Source organism: Budorcas taxicolor, chromosome 5, assembly GCF_023091745.1.
Source record: "Budorcas taxicolor isolate Tak-1 chromosome 5, Takin1.1, whole genome shotgun sequence".
NCBI lineage: Eukaryota > Metazoa > Chordata > Mammalia > Artiodactyla > Bovidae > Budorcas > Budorcas taxicolor.
In genome coordinates, this window is record NC_068914.1 from 64,527,362 (window position 1) to 64,548,929 (window position 21,568).

Genomic DNA, 21,568 nt, shown 5'->3' on the forward strand with positions numbered 1-21,568 from the left:
CTCCCAAAATTATAGTGTTGTTATATTTCAAACTGGTAGAAAAGTTATGTAAGTCACTGTATTCCAGAATTCTCTTTTAAAACCATTAATAACTCTTTTCATCTTTTTCGGCAGAGACTATCTCACCCCAAATTCCACAGAGCCTATTCACTGAAACAGGTTAATATCTGCAAGTTGCTTGGAACAGTATCTGGCAGATAGAGAGCAGCTACATCAGGACTTCCCTGATGGCTCAGTGGTAAAGAAAACTGGCCTGCCAATACAGGGGACACAAGTTCCATCCCTGTGCTGGGAAGTTCCCACGTGCTGCACACCAGACTAAGCCAGTGAGCCACAACTACTGAGCCTGCGCGCTGGAACTACTGACGCCCTCGCTCCCTACAGCCTGAGCGCACAACAGGAGAAGCCACGTAAGCCCGTGCGCCACAGCGAGAGAGCAGCGCCTAGAGAAAGCCTGCGTGCACAACCAAGACCCAGCATAGCCAAAACAAGTAAGTGAACTCTAAAAAAGATAAGCAAGGAGCCATACCAGTGTTCATTTTATCCACGACTTTTAAATTCCCTATGTCCCATCAAAGTAATTAGTGTGTTTTAGAGCTGGTCTATTTTTCATGGCACTTTGACAACAGAACCATGGGTTTTTTTGTTTTTCCCTGCTGAATTCCAGCGTCTTTCAAGAGATGTCAGCTGTCTCCCTTTGAGACTTTTCCTTCAAAGAAAGAGCAGGAGGAAGGAATTCTGTCAAATATAAAATTCTTCAAAGAGAAGATGGGAAATTAATGAAGGGGGTGGAATTTTAAAATATGGTAAACTGTTTCAACACGCACAGAATAGTATCCTTAACATATTAATAAAGAAGTGTCTCACAAATCAACATTTCATGGGATGAAAGTTTAACATTAAGAATATATACTTATCCAGATAAAGAAATGGAGAAATCACATGAACTCTTAATCTGGGACAGGGCTATATGTACCTGGCTATATTATTTGGAAAAATGTCTTCATATGTTTTCAGGAGCTGCGTGGAGTGCCTGTGGAGTAGCGGTGGTGCTGAGCAACAACCCAGGGGAAACTCAACTGAAGAAGGCAACCAACTGTTCTACATAATAAAGGAGGGGGAATGTGAACTGGCAAAGTGGGGGAGCACTCGAGGGAGAACTCAGGGAACTTAGTGGACTTGGCTTCCCGAAACAAGTATTCAATCAAGTCTATACTACTTACTTACATGCTTTAGTAAAAATGAATTCTCTTATCCAAAATAGTACTGAATTCTGCATCTCAGTTGCCCACGACTGCATGCAGACTCAAAAACAACAGGAGACAAACCTAGTGGTAAAGAACCCACTCCATATTCTCGCCTGGAGAATCCTACAGACAGAGGAGCCTGGCGGCTTACAGTCCATAGCGTTGCACAGAGTTGGACACAACCGAAGAGACTTTGCACACACACACACACGCATGCAGACTCAAGAACTGAACAACAGGGGACATACCTGTCTTATCCACACATACAAACATTCCACTCATGTTTTCATTTTTAGTTTCAACAAACGTATACATGCATAAAGTTTGTGTGAAACAAGTCTACAAGGCTCTTTAAAAATATCAGCCCCCTTGTCCCATTCTCCATTCAGAGGCAACAAGGTACAGGTGACTTTTGTTTAAGTGTCTACTTCCACTTCTACAAAAAATATTTGCAGCGCTCCCATTTGCTTTTCCAGTTTGAGGTGATACCTATCTATAGATATAGATGTGTAGATATCTTTTAACATCATTCCTGCCCCCACCCCTTGCACAAGTACACATGCTCCCAAAGTACTTTTAGAGTATACAAAGAAATGACAACTCAATAATAACACAACCTAATGGAAAAGTAGATTGAAGATCTGAACAGACACCGTAAGTTACCAGAACCCAAAAGGTCCATCGATGGGTAAATGGATAAACAAACTGCAGTATCTCCATGCACTCAATGAGGGGTGTGGAATTTTAAAACATGGTAATATTCTTGTTTTACTATAAACAGTATCAGCAGTAACAAGAATTGAACTATTAATATATGCAGCATGGATGAATTTCCAATAATTACGCTGAATGAAAGCCAGACCAGGAGCACATACCTTGTGATTCCAGGTACATAAACCTTAGAAAGTTCAAATTAATCTAGAAAGACAGAAAGCAGATTAGTGGTTGCTTTTAGAAAGAAGGTGGTGGGAGAAGAAGAGGGAGGGAAGCTGATTACAAAAAGGTACAAGAAATGTTTAGGGGAATGGCTGTGTTCATCAATGTGACTGTGGAAGGAGTTTCACTGCAAAACACATCCAACAAAACTTGAGTTTTTCATTTTAAATATATGCACTGGACTACATATCAATGGTGCCTCAATAAGGCTGGAACAAATTTTCTTTTTTTAATTATGAGGGAAAACAAAAGGACACAAGTTAAATAGGAGTTCTTGACTTGCATGTGTGGTTTCTGACTAGGGACACTACTGATAGGCTGGTCTGCAGGGGACAGGCTCTTTGGACAGCCCCTCCAGCAAACACAGAGTTGGGTTAGGACTCTTTCGGTCCTTTCTCTTGAGGTTATCAGAGTCCTTAGAGAAGACACTTCAACTCTGGTCAGCATCTTGAAAGCAAAGTGAGGGAAGGGGGCTGAGGATCTTCACAAATACTGAAAAGGCCCACTCATTCTCATTTCAGTGCACTTTGGCAGGGAGAGGGTTAAATGCCAGCGCCAAGTCACTTCTGTAACTGGAAGTCTCAGATAAATATACTTATTGAAAAGCTAAACTGTCCCCATGAATGAAACAGCGTATCACCGATGAAACATCAAATGGTAAGTTAAAGGCAAAATTAGGTGGCAAACCTAAAAAACAACTGAAAATTTGGGACAAGGCGGAGGGAGAAGACCACCTAGTGTAGACATATATATTGTTTTAAAAGCCAAAAGTTCCAGGAAAAAAATTAACAGAACTCGGATTTTGCACTTGGTACTTTTTGCGAGGTAACAAATAAACCAAGTGACGCACCCACGGTCACTTGGCTTTTTAGTGGCAACGAAAAAACTCAACTTCAAATGTGGAGAGATCTTAAGAACAACATCACAGAGTTAAAAACCAAAATCAGAAGTTTTAGGTCTAGTCACACACAGGAATACCATGAAAATACACAGGCTCAAGGACCTATTATACAGCACAGGAAACTATACTCACTATTTTGTGACAACCAATAAGGGGAAAGAATGTGAAATTCAGTCATAACTATTTATCACTATGTATATATGTGTGTATGCACACACACACACACACACACACATATAGGGCTTCCCTGGTAACTCAGCTGGTAAAGAATCCACCTGCGATGCAGGAGACCCCCTAATTCCTAGGCTGGGAAGATCTGCTGGAGAAGAGACAGGCGCCAGACTATCCCCCCACTCCAGTATTCTTGGCCTTCCCTGGTGGCTCAGAGGATAAATAATCCGCTTGCAATGTGGGAGACTTGGGTTTGATCCCTGGTTTGGGAAGATCCTCTGGAGGATCTATACTCACTATTTTGTGAGTATAGATCACTAGGAATTATACTATTTTGTAACAACCTATAAGGTGGAAAGAATCTGAAAGTCAGTCATATCTATATATCATATAGATAAAAGATAGTTATCTGAATCACCGTGCTTTACACCTGACACATGACACTGTAAAACAACTATAATTCATTCAATTAAAAAAAAAAAAGATATACATGCTCTGAGAAAGGTAGGCATTCCTGGCAAAAGGAATGATGTAGCAAGAGTCCAGAGGCAAAAGAGAATCAGGTGAGCTCCAATGTTCAATATATCTCAGGTGAGTTCAGTTACTCAGTCGGGTCCAACTCTGAGACCCAGTGGACTACAGCATGCCAGGCCTCCCTGCCCATCACCAACTCCCAGAGTTTACTCAAACTCATGCCCACTGAGCCAGTGATGCGAACCAGCCATCTCATCCTCTGTCGTCCCCTTCTCCTCTCGCCTTCAACCTTTCCCAGCATCAGGGTATTTTGAAATGAGTCAGTTCTTTGCACCAGGTGGCCGAAGTACTGGGAGTTTCAGCTTCAACATCAGTCCTTCCAATGAATATTCAAGACTGATTTCCTTTAGTTGGACTGGCTGGGTATCCTTGGCATCCAAGGGACTCTCAAGCATCTTCTCCAACACCACAGTTCAAAAGCATCAATTTTTCGGCATTCACATTTCTTTATAGTCCAAGTCTCACATCTATACATGACCACTGGAAAAACCAGAGCTTTGACCAGTCGGACCTTTGTGGGCAAAGTAATGTCTCTGCTTTTTAATATGCTGCCTAGGTTGGTCATAACTTTTCTTCCAAGGAGCAAGTGTCTTTTCATTTCATGGCTGCAGTCACCATCTGCAGTGATTTTGGAGCCCAAAAAAATAAAGTCTGACACTGTTTCCACTGTTTCCCTATCTATTTCCCATGAAGTGATGGGACCAGATGCCATGATCTTAGTTTTCTGACTGCTGGGTCTTAAGCCAACTTTTTCACTCTCCTCTTTCACTTTCATCAAGAGGCTCTCTAGTTCTTCTTTGCTTTCTGCCATAAGGGTGATGTCATCTGCATATCTGAGGTTATTGATATTTGTCCCAGCAATCTTGATTCCAGCTTGTGCTTCATCCAGCCCAGCGTTTCTCATGATGTACTCTGCATATAAGTTAAGTAAGCAGGGTGACTATGCAGCCTTGACGTCCTCCTTTCCCTATTTGGAACCAGTCTGCTGTTCCATGTGCAGTTCTAACTGCTGCTTCTTGACTTGCCTACAGGTTTCTCAAAAGGCAGGTCAGGTGTTCCCATCTCTTTAAGAATTTTCTACAGTTTGTAGTTATCTACACAGCCAAAGGCTTTGGCATAGTCAATAAAGCAGATGTTTTCCTGGAACTCTATTGCTTTTTCAATGATCCAACAGATGTTGGCCATTTGATCTCTGGTTCCTCTGCCTTTTATAAAACCAGCTTGAACATCTGGAAGCTCACGGTTCACCTACTGCTAAAGCCTGGCTTGGAAAATTTTGAGCATTACTTTACTAGCATGTGAGATGAGTGCAACTGTGCAGTAGTTTGAACATTCTTTGGCATTGCCTTTCTTTGGGATTGGAATGAAAACTGACCTTTTCCAGTCCTGTGGCCACTGCAGAGTTTTCCAAATTTGCTGGCATATTGAGTGCGCAGCACTTTCACAGCATCATCTTTGAGGATTTGAAATAGCTCAACTGGAATTCCATCACCTCCACTAGCTTTGTTCACAGCGATACTTCCTAAGGCCCACTTGACTTCACATTCCAGGATATCTGATCACACGACCGTGATTATCTGGGTCATAAAGATCTTTTTTGCATAGTTCTTCTGTGTATTCTTGCCACCTCTTCTTAATATCTTCTGCTTCTGTTAGGTCCACACTATTTCTGTCCTTTATTGTGCCCATCTTTGCATGAAGAGTTCCCTCAGTATCTCTGATTTTCTTGAAGAGATTTCTAGTCTTTCCCATTGTATTGTTTTCCTCTATTTCTTTGCACTGATCCCTGAAGAAGGCTTTCTTATCTCTCCTTGCTACTCTTTGGAACTCTGCATTCAAATGGGTATATCTTTCCTTTTCTCCTTTGCCTTTCCCTTCTCTTATTTTCACAGCTATTTGTAAGGCCTCCTCAGAGAACGATTTTGCCTTTTCACATTTCTTTTTCTTGGGCAATGTCTTGATCACTGCCTCCTGTACAATGTCACGAACTTCTGTCCATAGTTCTTCAGGCACTCTCTCAGATCTAATCCCTTGCATCTATTTGTCACTTCCACCATATAGTCGTAGGGGATTTGATTTAGGTCATACCTGAATGGTCTAGTGGTTTTCCCTACTTTCTTCAATTTAAGTCTGAATTTGGCAATAAGGAGTTCATGATCTGAGCCACAGTCAGCTTCGGGTCTTATTTTTGCTGCCTGTGTAGAACTTCTCCATCTTTGGCTGCAAGGAATATAATCATTCTAATTTGAGCATTGACCATCTGGTGATGTCCATGTATACAGTCTTCTCTTGTGTTGTTGGAAGAGGGTGTTTGCTATGACCAGTGCATTCTCCTGTCAAAACTCTATTAGCCTTTGCCCTGTTTCATTCTGTACTCCAAGGCCAAATGTGCCTGTTACTCCAGGTGTTTCTTGACTTCCTACTTTTGCATTTCAGCCCCCTATAATGAAAAGGACATCTTTTGGGGGTGTTAGTTCTAGAAGGTTAGTTGTAGAAGGTTATAGTGCAGTTTAAGCTTAAGAGCAGATGAATTTAAACTTTAAATCTACTCTTCATGTAAAAAAGGGCTGGTTGACTGACTGACGTTTGTTTTTCTGATACCTGACATTCAGAGGGTCTGAGGCTGGAGGAGCTCCTTTTCCTGGACTTGGCCAGCATCTCTTCCCCATTTCACTGCTGACATTCCTTGTTCTCAGCCCCCTGTATCTGCCCTTGAACTGAGCAGTTCTCCACCATAGTACTAATTATCTGTAATGTGCAAAGTAAAGTTCCTCAAGTTTGTGATTCACTTTTTAAACAAAAAAGGGTAGCTAAGGCATCACTCACTTGATTTGGGGTAAAAGTAGGAGAAAAAAGGACAGTGTAACAGCAGAGGAACTGAAAATTTCGCACCAACTTCTGCATAACTAAAAGCAAAGCAGCATGCAGTCCATGGCAATGCCATCCATGTCTGTCCCAGAAGGAAAAGATCCTTCTCTAAGCCATTTATTTCACTTTTGCGGATTCCACTGATGACTTGCCTTCACAGAACTTTAATTTTATTCACTACTAAAACCATCTACCCCCCTGTATTATTAACAATTAATTCCTTCTACAATACTTTTTTCTACATTACCCCTGTACAGTTTCAGTGGTGCTAAATGCTGGAAAGTGAATAATCTATGAAGAGCAACTTTTTAAAGCATTTAAAACTACCACAGCTTATACACCAAATCTACCCCAATTGTTAATTGCTTAGCTGTTTGAAATTATGACTCCAGGTACTACATGAGCATTCAACAGAAATGACAAAGTCAAGGACAGGTTTTCCTGCCTCGACCTAAGGAAGGTACTTAGAAGAAAAACCATACTGCTGTGCTCCAACACTTAACAGAAACCATCTACACATCTTCCTGATGCCTACAGTGATACTGCCCCAGGTCATGGGCCAAAAGTCCACCCTCAATTCATGAAAAAGAACTCTCAGAAAATAAGAATCTGCAATAAATTGACATTTAAAAACTTGGCTCCAAGGGTATTCCTATCAATAAAGAGTAACTACAAGAGTATCATATTTTAAACTTTAAAGCATAATATACGCTTTGAATTATGGCATTTTGCATCACACAATATGCTAATGGATAGCAGATGCAAAAACATCTTAAGAACATCAATGCTGATGAAAGGAAAAGATGTCACAGCTAAAAGAAAAGTGAAACTGGTTGTTTTAGGACAAATTTTAGCTAAGAAAGGGGAAAGACTTCCTACATAGAAGCTAAATTTGATTGTCCTAGCAACACCCTATGAAATGTAGCTGCTCTCCAGAAGTAACACAAGTTGTCCTATGAATTCATCTGAGCAAAGTTAAAATTTCAAAGGTAAAAAGCCTTTAGAAATTGCCCAAGAAAAATTCTTCCATCTTACCTACTTTACCTTCACGTCAGCTACACAATGTCCAAGTTCTAATCAATATACACACAGAAAAATACTGACTGAATGTTTGTGGGATAAAACTCTATATATCCTCAAGAACTCAAGTTCTTACCTGAAGTCCCATATTATCCCAAAGACAAAAAGGATATATAATAGATGGGAAATATATGAACCAGATCCACCAATGTAGTGAAATTCACACAAGAAAATTACTGAGCGACAACTGGGAAAGGCCGATGAATGCTGAGTTTTAAAGGATGGGAACATTTAGATAGGTAAGATCGAGGGTCCTATCAGGGAGAGAAAAAACAGGATGAAGTTACAGCAAAAGGAGGGACAGAGTATATGCAGTATATAGAGAGAGACTGCCAGACTTGACTGGCTCGCAGCAAGAAGCAGTGCTCTCAGCTCCCAGAAACACGATTCCCACTGTGAACAGCATCCCCCAGAGCTGTGCAAAGTGGCGATCCTGGTTAACTCGTTTAGAAAAGTAACAGGTGGAGGCTTCACTAAAAGGGATACGTGAGCAAAATACTAAACACATTTAGACAGGTTCAGTCCATACTACCATATCAAAGTATGGGAGAAGTCCCAAACGGGAAACTGCATCAGCCAGGCCTAACTCAAATTTCGGGTTTGGCCCTCTCCCTCCATAACCCTTCCTATTAATATTTCTCAGAATCAGTGTCCTAAGGCCTTCAGAGCCAAGTTCCATCTTGATAAAGAGAAAAACGAGAAACCACTGAGAGTTTTAGTCAAGAAATGACAGCAGGCAAATTATGTAAAAAACACAACAAAACAAAAAATTCTGGCACAAATATCAAAGGTAGATTAAAGCAGCATAAAGCAGCAGATCTAAGAATTCTGAGAGTAAAACTGCTTAAAATCCTTCTGGGAGCAAACTCACCCACTGAGTTAATACAATGAGCAATAAATCTACATTGCTAATAATCAAGTTATTTAAAAAGCATCTTTTCAACAGTCAAATCCTTTTTAAGATCTACTTTTCAGGGCACGCAACTTTTAGTCCCATATTTGTCAAATCTTCACAGTAGTCATACCAGTTTACAGTTAGAGTATAATCTCAGATTTCACAATGTAAGCAAGCAGTAAACCATCATTTTTTCCTTCCAAGGCCCAAGTGACAAAAATATTAATATAAAGCAGGTATCCCAGATATTGAGATGCCATATTGTTGAAAATTACCCAACTCAGAAATACTAAATAATATTCTTACCAAAGAGGTAACTGCATACTAATGTTTAGAATAACTAACACAGTTCTAGGAAAATTTTAATAAAAATAGCTTTAAAAGAATAAAAGAAATAGCTTTAAAAGGGTTACCTACAATTTATCTGGATCTCCCTGCCAGAAATCTTTATTAGTTTTAATTTCCACAATCATTAGTAAATTATAGCCCACGATTCCTAAATATATTCTAAAGCATAGCCAACAAGCCTAAGTTTTTGGAACAAATGAACAAAAAAATGTTCAGCACAGTCTTGAGATGGACTTGCTTTGCAATTAAGTTCAATATAAAATGTATTTTAAAAACAGATACAGGCTAGTTACTATAGTGTCATAAATGAAGCAAAAATAATTGCATTTTAAATCTGGTTTTCAACTGTAATCCATACGGGATATACAGTATTAGACAAAATTAGTTTAAAAGTCAGATCAGTTTGTATAAAATGAATCTTACAGTACATTGCTGAACTACATAAATTGTTATTTAACATTTAAGAAAAACAGCAGTAACTTTTGTTTTCATGCACAGAATGGTAAATTATTATTTGGTCTTATGTCATTAATATTCTTGAAAGATCATAAAGGACTAACACTGTTTCTGAAGGAACAGCTACTTGTTAACTGAAGTTAATAAGGACCACTACTTATCCACCAATTTATGTCCTTTTAGTTTGAAGGAACATCTGATATAAATGTCCCTTTCAACATAAAATCAGAGCTAGACTAAAGCATAAATATACAGTACTGTACTGACATAGCATTCAGCATTTTTACATAAATAGGCCGCCATTTTCAACTCATTTGGAAATGGCATACACTGGGGCATGAAAACAAAGAGAACATTCTCCACTTAGGGCTTTTACAGTGCTTAATAAGTAACTTAATAACTATAGATGGATCTTCTGAAAGAAGACAGTGCACACAGATATCACAAATATTTTCAATTTACTGGTTTTACAATTATCACAAAACCAACCAACCCCACAAATCAAACTTGGCTACAACAGTCAAAACTACTTGAAAGCCCAATGTTCAAAGTCAAATAAATCAATAACACCCTTCTAAGTTATAAAGGCATCTCTACTATGCAATATAATTTTAACCTAGATGTAAATTTAACGTCAGTGTTTCTCAAAATGCTGACTGCTGGGCCCCACTCAGATCTGCTGAATCAGATCTGCAGGGGCAATGCCAGGGAATCTGCACTTTCAATAACTCTCCCAGGTGATCCTCTTGCACACATTTTAGAGAACCACCACCTTTCTTGTGAGATTTCCAACAAGGTTTTGGATTTCGAGAACGAAAATCTCTTCATTTGGGACCTTTTAAAACCAAACTTCATTACGTACCAAGTTAACATTTCAAAAAGCTTTAGGTAAAAAACATGTGGTGGCAGGGGAAAAAAAAAATGCATGAAAAAATTTACAGCAGTAATTGAAAGAAATTTTCAGTATAGGCCTCTTTTAGTTTTAACTCATGATTTAAGACATCCCTGATCATTTCAAGGACTAACAGGTCTTTGAGAACAAAACTCCTAACTTAAAAATAATCCAATCCACAATATTAAAAATACAGTACTTCAAACATGGTCAAATTCATTTACTCAGCTGTTAAGCAAATCAGGGTATGAACTGCTTACTTACATTATACCAAATACAAGCAAAGATTAAGTTTATAAAGTTAAACCCAAACAAATCTGTTTATATTCCACTATTAAATTTACTCTGGTCGGAAACTGATTTTCATAAACTTATATAACTTTCACAAACTTACATAAACATTTATAATGGAAAGAGCAATGAAGCAAAAACTAGAAGCCGCCTAGAGTCCAGTTCTAGTTAATCTAGCTGCTGACTGTATTATATGACCTTAGGGCCCAGACAAATCATTTTACCTATCTAAAAGACAAGAAAAGTATAGCTATCTACTTTGCTCATTTCACAGAATTACTGACTGTGAGAATCAGATGAGATAGTATGTAATACATTCCAAAATACTGTAAAGCATTTTATAACTCAAAGGCATTATCATTAAGAGTGAAATTTGAGAGACACTATCTTTAGATGCCTGCTATAAAAGACTTATTACAGAAACAAGGAACATAAAAACTGACCTTTTAGATTCCATTAGATATTGGACATTATTGTATATATCCTAGAAATTATAAATAAAAAACGTAAGAATTTAATTCAGTCATCTGTCTTATGTCCCCACTTATAATAGATCTATTTCTTGTTTAAAAATAGAAATGAAATTAGATGCGCCATGAATTGATAACTGTCAAAACTGGACAGTAAGTATCTTATTCTACTTTCACATTCTGGACAATTTCCATAATAAAAAGTTTAACAACACAACTGTGTATGTGTGTGTATAAAATATTTATAAAAGCTAAAAAAAATCTTTAAGCTTTTCTTTCAAAATTATTCCCGTATCTATTCCATCATTTTCCTTCCATGTTACCTCAGATTCTATATATTCCAAAATAAGCTACTCTCACAGTACCCTTCTACATATCATGACACCTATTAGAAAATATTCCCCACAACGGGGCAAGTAAATGCTCATACCTAAGCTGCAAAAACTTAATTCTTAGGTTTCTGTATTCTGATCTTACTCCTTTAATTTTTTGCTCATTCATTACAAAATCTCATAATTAAAAAGTTAGAATGAACAGTTTCAACTGCATGTATGTGTAAAAACATAAAGAAAGAGGATTCTCACACACTTTTTGGTTAGTATTGCAAAAGACCACCAAAAGTTGTAGCTGGCCATTCCTCTTAAAACCTGTGAACCAATATAATTCAACTCACATGGTAAGAGAATGCTGCACCCAAAATGAAGTTAACATATCTGTCAGACAAAAGAAATCCGTATATTTAACCCCCAAATCAGGATTCTATCAAGATATGAGTAACACTGTATAATTACTCTATATACATCAACCTAATTGCTCAAATGATGTCCTTTAACCTGGGGCCATATTCCACAGACTTACAAGCATAAACTACTTTTCACCTTAAGCAGATTTTTTTACCTTAATAAAACTATCTGGAGCTCAATAGCATACACTTTACAGTAGTCTATGAAGAAACTGTTCAAGTGTTGAATTAAAAATTAAACGCAGATAGGAATGCTGTCAACCTTGCGGCTTGTGATTAAAACTATATTTGGTAATATTCACACATTTATTCATTCATTACTTGAAAGCTAAATCTTTTTTCTGTTACATCTGCAGTCACAATCATCAGAAGGTATCCATGTCTGAACAGACAGTGCACCTTAAGTTTTTGATCTGTGAGGGAGGGGGACAGGAAGGAGCAAGTGGTTGGGAAGGAAATCCCATCCATTCAGCTGTCACTACAGCATTTGTTTCCTAAGCATTAAAAACTCCATTTATTTTTATACGAGCTACATTTGAGAAAAGGCACACACAGAAACCACCTTTTCCAATAAGGTCTTCAATAACTTTGAGTGTTAAGTACGCCTGCTGAAGTCCTTGTTCGCATTATCTAAAAACAAGTAATTGGAAAACTCGCAAACCATAAAAGGCAAGCTGCTGGAAGATGAAAAACAAAAAAGAATTACTACGCCTTACTCAAACAAGGTTAATAATTTTGCACATTTACTTTAGAATTTGTTAATATAGCACAGAAGCTAAAAAAAATTTATAAAACCAGTCATGCTAGTGAGTACCCTTATCTGTGGCAACACCTAGTTTCAAATATCTATTTACAATGAAGCTGTTACTTTCCTTCTTTTCCTAAACAGATCCAAAGTATTATTGTCCCTGTTATTTTATAAGCACAAGTCAAATCTAGTTTCTCATCTCATCTCAGAGTTCTATATTAAAATCCCAGGCTTCAGTGAAAAAAACTATGATTTCCCATACAATTGCAGAAACCTCCTTAAAGGAGTGAAGAATTACAAAATACAGAAAAATGAAGACAGTTTCATCTTACACATCTAAATGGGGATGCCAGTAACGACAACAACTCCAACAAAAGTCAAGAAGGCGTAATCTGAATATTCACCATTTTAATAAAAGAATATGCCGAAATCTTAAAATTAAAGGTGGCGCTCTGTCCTCAATTCACCCGATTGTGACTCACTTTTGCAGACTGTATGGTAGGAAATAACTGTTACTTTTCAAAGATCTTTGCAGTTACACCCAAGCCAAAATCAGGACAGAGATCCACCCTTAATTACAGCAATTTAACTGTCTCATGCAAAGCAAGGTAGAAACTAAAACGTCCCCCTGAAATCTTGGCTAAATAAGCCCATTTCATATACAAGTTCTCAAAGGCTCCCTTTAAGGAACATGTTTCTATTTGCTTCAAATCTAAACTCACCAGGACAAAAAAAGAAAAAAAGGGGGGGAGGAGCAGGGGGACCAAATGAAACGCTCAAGTATAAAAAGCAGATTCTCCTCCAATCCCTTTAATTCCCCTCAATCCGCCTCTGCCACACACAAGGGCAGGGAGTCTGGGGAAGAAGGCTGGCAGCAGGGCGAGCGGTGAAGGCCCTTCATTCACTCACGTGGGCCACTATCCAAAGGGTTACACACCCTCTGCCCGACAAGAGCCTCATACAAAGCAGAGCCTCACAAGTACTTCTTATTATAAAATACACCCACGCTGAACAAGAGCTTTATTTTAAAATAAGACTGTCCTCAGGTGGGGGAGGTTAAACACAACAAAGCCTTCCATATTGAAAGGCAGACAGTCCAAATAGATGCATATACCTACACTCCGAGGAAGAAAAATCCATAGAACTAATTTATCATGAACAGCAATCGATACCAACAGGGGCCATTAGATTATTAATAAACCCAGAAAACTAGCGCGCACAGCGGCCCGAGGTGGCTGTCTGCTGCGCTCCCACCCCAGGAAGGGCACAATTACGCCTGCAGAGGAGGACCAAGGCTTCCGCTGGTTGAAAGACCCCCCTGGCACCTCTGGCCCGCCCCGGCACCGCTGCACCGCACAGGATTCGTGCACTCCCGGCGTTGCCAGTTCCGAGACGCTCTCCTGGCGTCTGCCAGGTGCCAGAAAACTGGTGAATGAAATGCGCACAGACACCAACCTGGCCAGGGACCGCGGCGCAGAACCAGGGGTCGCTAACTAGCCTAGCCAGAGGATTCGCCTACAGGATGGAATCAAGGGAGCACATCCCCCGACACACACCCCCGCGAATGCGGTTCCTATTGACCCTTCCAAAAAAAGAGTAGAGGACGCAAGATTTTTTTTCTTTCTTTTAAACTAAGTCTAAGAACGCAAATCGGACGGAAGCAACCATGAACATCCTGGGGGGCCAGACTGGAGACGCCGGGAGAAAGGCGAGGCGGTTCTCCAACTCCCGGGGAATCATCGTCCAGTGTGACACATATCAATTAGCTAGCCCTAGTCGGGGGTCCGCTCTCCGCCCGCGGAGCGCCAGTGGGGCCGAAGCCAGGGATTAGAGGGGTGACCCTCCCGGGGCTCAGGGAAAGAGTGCCGGGCACCGCTGCCCTCAAGGTCACCAGGCGCCGGGGCGGGGGCGGCCGGCCGCAGGATGGGCTACGGCGCGGCCGAGGCGGCTCAGAGAAGCCATAAAAAGCTGCGGGTATAGACGCGAAGTCCCACCGAGCCCCGTCCCTCGAGCCCTAGGCGGGGACACCCGGTCGGACACGGCGCTGAGGCGCACGCCGAGGAACCCGCTCACCTTTACGATCTGCCGGGGCGGGCGCAGCGGGGAGACCACCTGCGAGGGGCCCCGCGGACCGCCCCCGCCAACTTCTCCCGAATCGCCGCCGTCCGCGGAGAACCCAGCGGTCAGAATCCCCGCCGCGACGCCCGGACCTCCGCGTTCCGCCCGGCCTCCCCCGCAGGTGACCTGCCCAGCCGCCCCCGCCGCTGGCGGGCGGCGGCCGCGACTCACCTCGCCCGGCAGCAGGAACCATTTTCCGAAGGGGAAAGAAAGGGGAGGCTGCAGGACGGTCGGGGGAGAGAGCGGTGGGAGCTGCGGGAAGCACGAGATCGAGGGCTCGGTCCTCGGCTAATCCGCAGGCGGCTCGGCGGACTTGGGGCGCCACGCGGAGGATCGGCTGCACCTCGAGGATGAGGTGACCGCGCAGCCGAGAGGCTCGGCGTCCACCAGCCTGGGCTCCCTACTCACGCTGCACTGCGAGGAGGCGGCAGCGGCGGAGGAGGAGGCGGCGCCCGGGCCGGCCCCCGCCCAGAGCCCGGCAGCCGCCGAGTGGCCGCCCGCGTCCCCGCAGGACCCGCCTCCCGGGCTCCGCAGAGCCGCACATAGGGCGCGCCGCGCTCAGCACGGGCAGCTCCGCCGGCCTCACGCCGCCGTCCGCAAAGGCAGCGGCGGGCGGGGGTACAGCCCCCTCGTTGAACCGCGCAGCCCGACCCCCTCGGGGAGGGACCCGCAGCGCCCCGGGAGCACACCACCGAGCACGAGGGGGGCTGCGCGAAGCTTCAGGCAGGGGCCCCGTTTGCACCCGGTGGCCCGCAGGATTGCCGGGGGAGACAAGGGGAGGAGGACGCTCACCCGTTCCGGTCTGGCGCTCCCTTCTCTCCACACCCTCTTGCCTCCCGCTCCACGCTGGCGGCGCAGCTGCTGCCGCTTCCACTGCCGCCGCCGCCGCCGCCGAAGCTCGAGCCGCCGCCGCTGCCGCCTTGGCTAGGCGCGGTCACGTGACGCGGCCCGCGGGGAGCCTGGGGGCGGGCAGGCGCGCGCGCGCGCGCGCGCGCGCGCGGGAGGAAGCGCGACTCGGACGGAGACTGGGAGTCGAGCGTCGCGGAGAGGGCGTTTAAGGGGAGGACCCGGCGAGCGCGCTCCCGGCTGGCGAGCACGCGCCCAACGATTAGAACTTGCCGCGCGGCGGAGAAAGGGTGGCCGGAGTGAAGGGCGGGGGACTCGCGCCTCCGCGCGCCTCTCCCTCTTTTCCTCCGCTGAGCGCCCCGACCGGCCGCTGCCCCCGCCCCCTCCTGCTCGCCCCTTTCCTCCAGTCGCTGTCAGCGATTGGCTGAGAGGCTCTGACGTCCGTGTTTCCATGACGTATCAGGGCGGGGGGGGCAGGGGGGACAGTGGGGGGAAGAGGGGGTGGCTCGGACGCGGGGGGCGGTGACTCCGTCAGTCACAGCCGCTGTTTCAGCGCGGCTCCAGGCGGCTCCCGCAACTGTGGAGGCTGGAAAGCGATGACTGCCGCAGGCAGACTTGATCACCCTTCACCTTGGGGCCACCCCAGGGCCTGCGCCTCTCCGAGCCCGGGAGCCAGGCGGGCTGGCGGGTGAGCTAGGGTGAGCCCTCCATGCCAGGACAGGTTAACGTTGACCCCCGCGTCCGCGGACATTAGAGCGGCTTCCTCCGCCGCGTCTCTGCTCCACTCAGTACTGGACTCAGTGCCTGTCTTGGGCCGTGACTCACGCGCCGGACGACAAAAGTGCCACCGAACTCGGTCCCCTTCTTGTGGAACGATAGCCCATACCCCGCACAGGCTCGGGGCGCCCCATCTCTGTTCCTGCAGGTCAGGCCCGTAGACTCCGGGGATCCCCGCTGCAGCGCCCAAAGGGTTAACCCAGTTGTTTGGCGGGTGCACACAGGCCCGTGATGGTCTGCGCTCAGAATCCCCGCGTTTTTGTTTGGCGTTTGCTTTTTCTACCTATGCCAAGCTGTTGGCTCTTTTAATTCACTTGTGGCATCTCGACCCAGCACTCTTCTTTGAGGGGGGCGGGGGGGCGAGGGGTGATACACGATAATTGAGATGCTGAAAGGTAACATGTTTTTCGCCAACCTTCAAGAGATTTTGCAAGTTAGTAAAAAACCACCGTAGTGACATCTTTAAGAATAAAACGGTTTTTCTTTCCTACACAACACATACACACGTGTAAACACTTGTACCTTACCTAAGACATCCTGCTCCATCTTCCTCTCATCACCTCTGACCTGTCGCCGCTGCTTTAGAGACTATGTCAATGTTATTTTCAGTGCCACTTAGAGCAGAAAGATAAGTTCATCAGAGACTCCTTTCTACTCACTCCAGGGCTGGAAAAAGTAATGTCTGTAACGTCTTCCTGAAAAACAAATAGGTGATACGAAGGACTTTATTTTATTTTGTTTGTTCACTCTGATAGTGTTTAAAATATTTTTGAAGGATTAAAAACTAAAAATGTGAAAAGTTAAAAAAAAAACACCAAGTTAACCTTGTTGAAAAAATTTTATCAATTTACGTATCTTTCCAGGTCAAACAGTGCCAACATTTTGAGCTGTGCCCTAGACATGCAAAATAAGCACTGGGCATGATGATACTTTTTTTTTTTTCCTCTCTGTCTTTAATCACTGTTAAGAAATTGGTGGTGGGTACAACAGCCATTCCTGACACTATTTCTAAACTTCTTAACAGAAGAACAGATTAACTTTTCTAAACGGCTTAGAGACATTTAAGAATCACTGGCTTTTGTCCAACTTTTCCTCCAATAGAAAATTGAATTATGTATTCTACTTTAATCAAGAATTTGACATTAAAGTAATATATGATTCATTACTATAGTGCACTAGCAAAATGGGAAATAGATTAAACTAGGATCTGTTCACTTTGTGGGTTTGTTGCAGTCCCAGATAATAAAATATATGCTGATAAGTGTTGTGGTTGTGAAAAGTTACTCAACATCTTCACTTTAAAACATGATTTCAATAGAGTTTTCATGTATGGGGCTCATATACATATATGGCTGGTGGCTTAGCCGCTAAGTCCTGTCTGACTCTTGTGACCCCATGGGCTGCAGCCTGTCAGGCTCCTCTGTCCATAGGATTTCCTTATCCTAGAACATATTTATATGCATTTTAATGACATGTGAGTTACATGCAATAGTATATGTTTAATGCCATAATTAAGATGATTATACTGTGTCATTTGGTTTTTATAATTTCAAGTAGAAAGCAATATATAAATAATTGTACACATTAAATTAGGAAATTCATCTTTTTTTCCCAAAAGTTTAGCAATGAAACCTTCTTAATGGCATATTTTTCATTGTTAAAAGTCAAGAGTTTTGGTTTGCTTAATTAGCATTTATGTAAAAAAATGAAGCTACTTACAAGATGCCACTGTGTTTGATATAATCATATCCTTTTAATCTTATACTTCACTTATTTTATGGGTTTAATTGATCCGGAGATATATCACTGCATAAGAACAAAATAATGATGCAATTTATTGTTGAAATACTTAATTTTGCAAAATTATCTGAATACAATTTAAATATCTTTTTTGGTTACAATGAAAACAGTATATAAAGATATTTAAATCCTATGGCAAGTTACCATTTGAAATGTTAACATTGTTTGAAGACAGACTGTGTATTCAAAATGATGTATTTTGCAAACTGTTAAAAGTATGTTCCATTTTGTTGTTCAGTCCCCAAGTTGTGTCTGACTCTTGGTGACCCCATGGATTGCAGCACGCCAGACTTCTGTGTCCCTCACCATCTCCCACAGTTTGCCCAAGTTCATGCTCACTGAATTGGTGATGCCATCCAACCATCTCATCTTGTGTTGCCCTCTTCTGCTTTCAATCTTTCCCAGCATCAGAGTCTTTTCCAAATGTTCCATTTAGTGGCATAAATCTAAACTATTGACATCTTTTCTGATAAGTTGACCAATTCAATATGAACTAATCTTGTATAACTCATGGAGAGAGCTTTCTAAAACCCTCAATGTAATTAAGTGTAAATGGAAGCATTTGACTCTTTATTCCCTCAAAAATTCTGTCACATGCACCTAGCAAGGGGACAAAATAGAGACATACCAACAGCAGCATATTTTAAAACCATATCATTTCCCAAAATACACATTTATACATATGCGAATGTGTCACTTCTAATCACTTCAGACTGTTAAAGAAAGCTGACAGGTGTATGGAGGTAGGAGAGGAAAAATATTCAATGCTTCACAGAAAGTAGTTGTGTGTGTTCTCAAATTTCCACTAACCTGGATCACCAGTGACAGATATGAAGAGAAACATTACTTAGCCGAAAACAACAGAGAACTGTTATCTATTAGTTCTGAATTAAATGATGAATGATTACAGGTAACCCTAGAATAAGAATTTTCAAGTCACAGAATGGAAAATTTTTATAGATGAAAAATGTGAGCAGTTAGATGTCAAAATTTGATGGAATTATTTAATGTCCTGTACTCTTCAAGGTATAAGGCTTTTTTTTTTTTTCCTACCCCATATGTAATATCTAGGTCATGGGTTATGGCACTAAATCTAAATTCCAGAGAATCAAAAAAAAAAAAAAAAAGAGGGAGGAGCTCTTACTTAAATGTTGTTGAGGAAGACTTCCTACAGGAGGATTTGGACCTGATTTGTGCCACAAAATGTCTAGGAGATTCAAATTAATGCAAAATAAGATGGGCAATAGAAATACCAGGAAATGTACTGAGAATAAACAGGTTTACCATGTCCATTTTCCTATCCTTGTAGTATCTATGGGCATCCCTGCTGGCTCAGGTAGTAAAGAATCTGCCTGCAATACAGGAGACCCAGGTTCAGTCTCTGGGTTGGCAAGATCCCCTGGAGAAGTAAATGGCAACCCACTCCAGTAATTCTTGCCTGGAGAATTTCATGGACAGAGGAGCCTGGTGGGCTACAGTCCATGGGTAACAAAGAGTTGGACACAACTGAGCGACTAACACTTCATGAAACAGATTTCTACCTTTGTTATATTTCACTTCCTTGAGTAACTCATTTATTTCTCTGTTAGTAATGGTGAGTTACAGTGCATCTAGGCTTGTTGTGATGTTTGGTGAGTTGTTTATGTACAGCTCTTAGAATATTTGGTGTGTACTAAATGCTCAATAAATCTTGTCATTATTATTAATAAGCATATAGTCTTTATCACTTATTAGAAAGTGAATGTGCTATAAACAAGAAAGTATATTTTTATTTCATTAGTAAGTAGGGACTTACTCTCACATTAAAAGTTCAGGGGTAGGTGATAATATGATTGATTTAGCTGTTGAACACAGACATCAAGGATCCACACTCACAGCTTTCTGCTCCACCCTCCCTGATCTGTGTTTACTTCAGTATGTTTTTATGCGAAAAATAGGAAAATCAGAAGGGTTTTCTCACATCTGTGGTACATTTTACATTTTTCAGATTTAGTGTTTATGTTGTTATTGTTGTTGTTCGGTCACTAAGTTGTGTCTGATTCTTTGTGACCCCCGTAAACTGCAGCACACCAGTCTTCCTTGTCCTTCACTGTCTTCTAGAGTTTACTTAAATTCACATCCATTGAGTCGGTGATGCCATCCAACCATCTCATCCTCTGCCACCCCCTTCTCCTCTTGCCCTCAATCATTCCCATCATTAGAGTCTTTTGCAATGAGTCATCTCATCCCATCAGGTGGCCAAAGTATTGGAGCTTCAGCATCAGTCTTTCCAATGAATATTCAGGGTTGAATCCCTTTAGGATTGACTGGTTGGATCTCCTTGCTGTCCAAGGGACTCTCAAGAGTCTTCTCCAGCACCACAGTGGTTTTATATAATTTTTCCTTATTGCCTTCCTTTCCTTTGAAACTCCTCCTTTATTTCTCAAGATATCAGAATGTGGGGCAGAATCACCTGTGTGAACTTCGCAGTGCAGGTTCCTGGAGCCAGCGTGGCAGAGCTTCTGATTCAGACTGTTTGGAGTGGAACTACAACATCTACACTTTGGGCAGTTCCTTTAGGTGACTCTGAGAAGGCGATGGCACCCCACTCCAGTACTCTTGCCTGGAGAATCCCGTGGACGGAGGAGCTTGGTGGGCTGCCGTCCATGGGGTCGCGAAGAGTCGGAAACGACTGAAGCGACTTAGCAGTAGCAGTTAGGTGACTCTGGTGCCCTCACAGTCTCTGTTTCCCCTCTTCGTCATGACATTCTCTTATTGTGTTTCTCATTAGTTCTTCTTTGTCTTTCCCTGTTTCCAACAGTGAGTTCTTATACTTAAGCATTTCTATCCTAACTTTCATAAAATTTACCTATTTGCATGACTTCAGACCCTTGAGGTAAGGATAATGTTAATCATTAATTTATTCATTAATCATTTGTTGATCTTGACAGTTATCCTCCCAGCATACTAAGGAAGAAAAACATAGAAGATACCTACTTAGGAGGCATTAGCACTGACATCGGGAGAAGGCGATGGCACCCCACTCCAGTACTCTTGCCTGGAAAATTCCATGGGTGGAGTAGCCTGGTAGGCTGCAGTCCATGGGGTCGCAAAGAGTCGGACATGACTGAGCGACTTCACTTTCACTTTTCACTTTCATGCATTGGAGAAGGAAATGACACCCCACTCCAGTGTTCTTGCCTGGAGAATCCCAGGGACGGGGGAGCCATCTATGGGGTCGCACAGAGTCGGACACGACTGAAGCGACTTAGCAGTAGCAGCAGCAGCAGCATTGACACAGTAATTAATCTATCTTTTTATACAAAGAAACTTGTATTAAGCATTTATTACACGCCAGGCTTAATAAGATCTGGCACATAATAGGTGATTAAAATAAAATTAGTTTGAAATGAATAAACAAATGAACTATCGCCTCTCCAATGATGAATTCTAAATGTTTATTCACTGC

At 42.3% G+C, this 21,568-nt stretch overlaps 1 protein-coding gene across 1 annotated transcript in view; it reads right to left on the reverse strand.

The window, feature by feature from the left end:
* Positions 1–15,556, reverse strand: part of ATP2B1 (ATPase plasma membrane Ca2+ transporting 1) — a 131,469-nt gene extending 115,913 nt beyond the window's left edge. The window contains exon 1 of the mRNA XM_052640685.1: positions 15,490–15,556. The gene's annotated coding sequence lies outside the window, so the exon portion shown is untranslated. The remainder of the gene's footprint in view (positions 1–15,489) is intronic.
* Positions 15,557–21,568: the final 6,012 nt, after the last annotated feature.